Genomic DNA, 8,492 nt, shown 5'->3' on the forward strand with positions numbered 1-8,492 from the left:
CCTTCATCTCTTCACTTCCTCTGCAGCACTGTGAACTGCATTCGCTTAAGAAGAGTACCTGTGGTGCTCATCTGCCATTCGCAAAAATGTCTGCTTTCTACATGCTACTCTGCAGTCTGCTGTTTATTCACCTGCCAGGGAACTGAAAGGAATGCTGGATGCCCGAATGTGAAATCACACCAAAGTGCTCTGTTTGTCCAAATAAACAAAATATTCACCACTTCAGCTCAGGTTTTTGCTGGTCTCCATTAATGTCTCTGAAACTAAGCCCCATCTCTCTTTCTGAGAAGGGCTGGATCCCTATAAACTGCATCACACATTTGGTGAGATTATCTAAGAGGCAGAAGTGAGTCATTCGCTTTAGAAGAAATGAACAGATGTGGGCTATTTGGTGTTATTTTCTTGTTGGACTGATTAACTCACTGGGAAAGAAATGTACCAAAGCAGCAGTCAGGACTGCTTTTTACGTAGAATAAAAGTAAGGAGGCCTAAGAATGTCCCTGAGTCCTGGATATCAGCAAGGTAGAGTGCTAGAAATGGATGAGAAACTATTTGGAAGGAAATTCACATACACTATTGTGATCTCAGGAAGTAAATAGATTATGCTTATTGTGAAATATTGTATGAAAGCTGATGAGACTCATGCAATGGTATTATGAGGTAGCAATTTACAAAGATATTCATGGAGAAGAAAACCGGTATTTCCTAGGTACATGCTACAAGCTTAGATCCAACTAGACTAACCATACCCTGGGAGACACAATTATTATTTTAATAGATGTGGAACTAAGACACAAAGATATAAAAAGCTTCGTCCCAAGACAAACACGCGAGAGTTTTCTCTCCAAATCTAAATCTCTGTGGTGTCCACATTACCACAGAGGGCACCAACCAATTAGCCCTTTGAGAGCTCCTGGATGTGCAGCAGTCACAACAGAGATGCGGTTCAGCAAACACCTTGGAGCACATCAAGGGAGCAATCAAGTGGGAAAGATACTTTTCACTCATATAAAAAGCATCTGCCGGATGGTAATGGCACACACCTTAGTCCAGCACTGTGGAGGCAGAGGCAGATAAATCTCTGTGAGTTTGAGGGCAGCCTGTTCTACAGAGCTGGTTCCAGGACAGCTGGACATACATAGAGAAATCTTGCCTCAAAAAACAAAATAATAGTTTGGCTTGATATTTGTTTTGATTCCATAGCTCTTGAGTGAGAACGTTAATTTGTTTTGTCCTGATCTTCAAAACAATGGGAGCAGAAATTAGAAGTGGGCTTATTCTCAAAAGTTTGATTTGTATCCTGGCTACAACTTGAGCCCTCCCTAACTGGCACTTCTCTTTCGTGTAGTTTTTAAGGAATAAGCTTGTAAATATGTTTATTTTCGTGACATATATAATATATCCTTGTCCATAGAAGAAAGGCAATAATAATGATTATCTATATTACACGTGACTTTCTTTAAATATAACCTTAATACTTTATTCTCTTTATATATTCCACAGTGAGGTCGCTATTCTTTTGGAAGGGCTTTCTTCACCATGTTTCTGAATTCTTCCTCCACACCTGTTTTGAAAGTGTCTAATGTGTTACACCATAGCACTATCTACCAGGAACATCTAAAAATCCATTCTGTCTTGTTATATAGTTTCCAGAAGAATGAATCCTGCACAATCTCAGTCTGACCACTCAAACACTATGTGCTGACAGACTCCATCCTTCTCACCTATCAGACAATGTTAGAAATAAGAGAAGAAAAACATGAAGTAAATCACTCATGATGTATCTATATTGTAAAGGAAATCAAAGCAGGATCCGAATAGCATGGTTCTGTTCTCTTCTCAGACGTGAGGTGAATATTAAATAGGTAATTTTATGGTTTGGGGAAGGGAGATAGAAGAATATATCAGCATGCTAACCTTTATGAGTAAGTAGCTTTTTAGTTCTGTTGCCTCCTTCATCACAGATGATGGGTAACATGCAGAGGAAGCTGTCCTTACAATAACATCAGGCCATCCTTTGTAAGTAGCCACACACCAGAGAGACCCGGGGACACATAGGGTCTTTTTCATTACAGAATGTTTAAAATTTTCTTTTCCTTTTACATGTCAGTTTCCTGAAACATCACAAGAACTGAACATAAGTATCCCCTAGGTCCAATAATATAATGTTCTGTCACTGGGTCTTATGTGGAACCAAAATGTCTCTCTTTTCCTCCCTTCCTCAGTCCCTCCTTCTCTTCTTTCTCTGCCCCATCTCTGTGCGTGTATACATGCATTATGTGCATGCATAAGAGTATGTGTGTGTATGTTTGAATATGCTACAGTCTTATTCGAGTTCAATTGCCTGGTATCTATTCCTTGTTTGTAGTAACCTTATGCCAATGTCAAAGATGAGAAGCTACAAAAAGAAGACAGTAGGTCACGTCTAGGTTCTATACTGATCATTTGGATTGGTTATAATTTTCACACTCATATCTCTTCACACACTGACTACATCAAAAGTTGTTCTGCACGGAATGTTTCATTAATACCAACGTTAGACATTCAAAGGGTTTATATTTAGGCTTTAATATACAGCATATAGTTCATAAAATTATATCATGTTAGCATGTCAAATCGGAGACAGCCAAAGTATAACACAGGACACAAGGTGGCATATTTTGTAGACAGCCAAAATACTTGTGTAAAAAAAAAACAAAATACTTCTATATTCTCCTTTCTACCAAAACCTATAAATAAAAGACCAAGTGTGAAAACAAACTTTCAGACTCAACTAATTTTCAGGAATGGAGCAATTCTCAGATTTTCCTCTGGGTTACTCCCAAAAAAGGTCACTAGAGTTTCCCCAGACAATGCCTACAAAGTGACAGACTTGGAAATGTGGAATATTAAAATATATTGCTGTGAAAGCTTATGAAAACAGACTCACAGTAACTCTAGTGTAAAGCAGCCATTTCTCTTTCCCTTACTCCTTCTCCCTCTTTCTCACAACCCCTTCCTGCATTAGTTTAATTTACAGTTGAAGGGAAATGCAAACAATTATTGTTTTAATTAACTAGAGCAAGATCTCATGTATTTGAATACGCTGAACCAGGGTTCACATTGATCTAAGTGAAACTGTATTTTTTTAAAGTTGGTCATTTTACCTGGAATTTATTTGAATACACATATTCAAGCAAGTCCCACATACCTGATGTTCGAGATGTTCAGCGCATCTGTAATAGCATCATCCCTAGCTTGCATTGAGCTCCATTTTTTATCAATTCTTCTAGCACTTTCTATTGCTTTCCTAGTTTTGTACAATGAGAGAGATTTTCCTGGGATCCCTAAAGCAATTTAACCTACTTTCTAGGTAATTTCTTAAAAAATTACCTGGCATTTGCCCTCTAACATAAATCTGATGCTATTGTCTTTTTTGTCGAATTCTGCCTTGTATACACTTGTCTTCCCCTGAATGGTTATCATCACCTGTGAGGGACATTACTGCATTTTAAAGTCATTATGGGAGAGAAGAATCTATCTTACATGCTATGATACTTTGCATCACCACTGAAAGTAATATGGAATAAGATCCAGCATTTATGCATCATGGGGGAACACTGTGTTTGGTTATATACACTTAGGTGTGAATAAATACTCAAGTATTTTTAGCCACCATGGCACTTCCTGATATTGGTGTGGGTACCCCCTTTCAAAGCATAGGCATGGAGTGCTATCCTTTGTTTCATTTAACAAGGATTTAACCAGGTCTATATTCACTTTTCTACCAAAAACTATAAATAAAAGAGCAACTAGTGCTATTGCAATACCTTTGCTTATCATACATTAAAACAGTGAACATTTTCTATACATAAAGAATGCAGTTGTGGTGTAGGAGTTCCTTCTGTTTGTGTGTTGCTTTCATTGGTTAATGAATAAAGAAACTGCATTGGCCTAGTTGATAGGGTGGAAACTTAGGTAGGTGGAGAAAAGAGAATTCAATGCTGGGAGGAAGAAGGGTAGAGTCAGAGAAGCCATGGATCCTCCGCCTGAGATGGATGCCACTTAGAATCTCTGGTAAGCCACTGCCACGTGGCAATACACAGGTTAATGAAGATGGGTTAAATTAATATATAAGAGTTAGCCAATAAGAAGTCAGAGCTAATGGCCAAGCATTGATTTAATTAATACAGTTTCTGTGTGGTTATTTCAGGTGTAAGCTAGCCGGAAGGCCAGGACAAACAAGGGGCACTCTCCTTGTAACACAATTGTATATCGTAATGCAAAAATATTGAATATCTAATTGGTAATGTGTCCATTATAGTAAGTAATCATATATAAATATATCCATAATAAATAATAACAAGTGCATAAAATATTTTTGTTATTATTATGTTGATACCTTCTATAGTACAGTTAAAATATATGGTATGGTATGTTCACATACACACACACACACACACACACACACACACACATATATATATATATATATAACATTTTTAAGTGATTTATGAAGACCTAGTGAAGCAGAGGATGTTACCAAGAATATGAATTAATTACCAATAAAATTAAGCATAAAACCTTAAATTCTTATTTTCAAGTTAATTGGTCGCACCACTACAGTACTCTGATTGATTATTTGAAAAGATGTACATTTTTAACACCACTGTTCATTTTCTCAATAATTCCTGAAGTGTCAAGCATTAAGTAAGAGTTAAATGCATCTGTGATAAAATCATTACCAAAATGTCCCTTCATTATTAGACTTCAACAAACTTGAATGGATGGACTGCTGTGGTTGCCCATACTCTAGTGGACTGAAGCCTATACTGATGTATATGGGACTGCACTGATGGATTCAGTGTGTTATAAAACAAACAGAAGAAGGAGGACAATGATGACAAGAAGTGGAGTAAGAAAAAGCTGGGAGAGGGATGGGAGCTGGAGGAGTTGGAAGTAGGGTATAAGAGGAGGAAAGGATCTCAATGCATTGTATTCATGTATAAAATAATGATTCCAGTGAACCACATTGATGATTAGCATGGCACTTAAGAGTATGAAAATAACTACAGGCAACTGATGAACACTCAGAGAAGGAATGGAGGCACTTTTCAGGGAAGACCACACTGATTTGTTGCAAGTACCAAAGTGTCAACCCTGAAAAATTACGTACAAGTAACACTATATAGATTCAATAGGCTGTATTATGAATTTATGTATAAACACACACACACACATATATGAATTCTTTAGCTCTTTAAAGTTTTCTTTCTAATTGATTTTTATTGAGCTCTACAGTTTTCTCTCCTCCTCTCCTTGCCTCTCCCCTTCCCCGCTTCAACCCTCCCCCAGAGTCCCCATGCTCCCATTTTACTCAGGAGATCCTGTGTTTTTCGTTAGGTTTTTGTGAAGAACAAGGCCATGCATTTGTAGGGGAGTGGGAGTGGTATATGGGAGAGATTGTAGAAAGAAATTTAATTAAATTGCTGTAATTAAATTACAATCTCAAAATACCCTAAATATTTTTGTAGAATTAATATTTTTAAATATCTTAAAGCATTTCATAAAGTAGGAGAAAATGAGGGTGAAATGTTCAATGGGTTTGAATCATGAACTGGTGTGCTCTTTTGCTGTGTGTGATCTTCCTGGCTGCCAGTGTAACCTGTGCAGTGATTGGAGCTAGGACAGAGTTGAAAACATATATTGCTAGGATGACTATCAAGTTTATTGGAATTTGAACCTCACCATATAGTGTGTGAATATTGTTCTAAGATGTCTATAATGATTTAACAATAGATATTCAATATTTGGAAATACATATTACTAAATGACAGAATCTAAATGTTAGATGAATTTACATGTTTTGTGATCTTCTAATTAAAGATTGTTTATGTTTGTGTTTTTAATTTTTTTCTATAAATATAAAATGAGAATTCAGTTATCTTTATTATTCCCAAATTCCATCCATATGGAAACATATGTTAAAAAAACGAATCAATCTAGAAATATTCATTAGGGCATCTCGTTCATTCCTACCAGTTCTTTGTCAAATCTGATTCTGCTAGGCCACTGAGCAGCTAAACCTGGTATAGTCAAATACATTTTATAAACATTTTTGGTTTGAATACACATTTACAAAGTAAACTAGAATTAGAATTTATAGTTGTTTTTGATTAGTTGAAATTACCTGAAAATTGGTGTCCCTAAAACATAATCTTGATTTTGTTTCTATCTAGCCTTGAGACAGGCTGCGATCTATCTGAACTCTGTGCTTTTCTGAGTAATCAGGAGTCACAATTAGTACATGGGCCAACTATTATCTTTTTGGCTGACAAAGAGATATTTATTTTTCTAATTTCATATAAATTATAGAGCACACGGAAATTTTTATTTTTAATGGATGAATAATTTCATTTATCTTTTTTCTTTTATTAGCATATGTCAATTATATATAATAAAAAGTTTCATTGTGAAATCTTCATGTGTGTGTATATAATGGATTTGGTGACACTCATCCCTGTTTTCCTCTCTTGCCCCTTCCCGCTCCTGATGGCCCCCTTTTATTCCCAAGCAGTTCCCCTTTTTTTCTACTTTCATCTGTTTTTCTGTGCACATGAATTAGTAATGAGTTTGATTATGGTTGCTTAAAAGATGGATGGTTGAAGGTATATTTACAGAAGTCTGTGCAACTTAACTACGTCACTGAAGAAAATGTCTCTTTTAGCCCAAGGAACAACTGACTTTTCATAGTTCCTAAGAAACTGTCATTGTTTGTTGGTTGGTGGGACAGTTTTTAGTTTTACGTCTTCTGAATTTTTGAAGCAGGTCTGAAACAGGGTCTTTTATTTCCAAGGACAATCTTGAACTCCTGGTCCTCCTATTGTTTTTATTTTTGTTTTTTTTTTTTGGGGGGGGGAGGTGTTATTGTTGTTTTTGTTGTTATTTTGTTTTTTTTTTTTTAACTGAGTGGCTGGACCACCATGACTAGTCCACACAGGGTAATGTTTAGGGAAACTTATGATACAGGGTTAAAAATTCCATCATTAAGCAACTTTTTTTTTTGAAATGTAAAGTATCAGTGGCCCATTCACATACAGACCTCTTTAGAGTCATTTTTAATTGTCACAACTTCTATGGGAAACATTTTGAAAGCACAGTCATGTGCTTTATAATATTATTTTGGCCACACGTAAATGAAATAAGATCCCAAAAGATGAAATGGTTCAGTGATGTCATAATCATCTTAGTGTCTGTAATACAATGACTCCAACTAGTGACTCATTTCTCTAAGCATGTTTTTACAGTGTTATCCACAGCCTGCTTATTAATCACTAAAATCAGAAAATATTTTAATATTATAGTTCGTGACCTGGACAAATTCCTACACATATCATTTATTCCTAGTGAGATTAAATAGCAAAAATTACTGATATGAGTGGTCTTTAAAAACCATAAAGCTTTTCATTATATGAAAATCCTAACACAAATAGTGTTAAGAAACATAAAAAAATTAATTAGATGATATCTAGTTGTTAGATATACAGATTGCGTAAAATTTAATTTTATATTGTCAAAATTCTATCAATGATGTCACTCAGATGAAGGGATTGCAAATATATAAATACATTATTCTAAAATGTGAATATATTCTTCCATATTCAGATGATGGAATTGTAAATGTATAATACATTGTTGCAAAATGTGAACATTTCTTAAATACTCAGAAATAATACTTTTTAAATGAATGTACACTTACTAATCCTTAGGATTTGTTGTGTTGTTTCAATTCAAGAAGCTTACTTAGCAGTATTGAACTCTGTATAAAGGTCCAGGGACAATAGCATGGGAGCATAACCAGCGTCACATGATCAGAGGGGTGGGGAGTATAGCATGACCATGACAAATAACAATCGCTTATCTTAAATAATCCCAAAAACACATATATAAAATTTCCAAATGCCTTTGGTGACTTTTCTGTCATACCATTACAGTAATTTTAAAAAATGTAAAAAAATCTCATTAATCTCATTAACAATTCTAATAGTTGATAAATAACAGAGATTTTTCTTCATTGATGATACACTTACATATCTTTGTATGACATTTAACTTATTATACCAAATATTTTTCCCTGTATTATCCTGAAAACATGGTATCAGTTTGCTATATCACTGCATATGAGAATGTCCCTTATAACTCTGGAAAACTGGATATTTAATTTCTAGGTGATGGCACCTGGGATCTAGGAGAGTATTTGTCGGGGTCTAGGAAAGATCTGAGAGTTTAAAGACAGCACTAGGCCCAGTTTTCCCTCTCTGCACCAAGCCTGTGATTCTGCTGTTGTAGTTGCTACCATATGTGATACCTGCTCTAACTGTTCCTGCATCTCTAACACTCATAGCTAGAGGGATAAATATACTCCCTCTCCTCTCTCTCTCTCTCTCTCTCTCTCTCTCTCTCTCTCTCTCTCTCTCTCTCTCTCTCTCTCTCTATCTCTCTGTGTGTGTGTG

The sequence above is a fragment of the Arvicola amphibius genome, chromosome 6 (assembly GCF_903992535.2).
Source record: "Arvicola amphibius chromosome 6, mArvAmp1.2, whole genome shotgun sequence".
In the NCBI taxonomy this organism is placed as follows: domain Eukaryota; kingdom Metazoa; phylum Chordata; class Mammalia; order Rodentia; family Cricetidae; genus Arvicola; species Arvicola amphibius.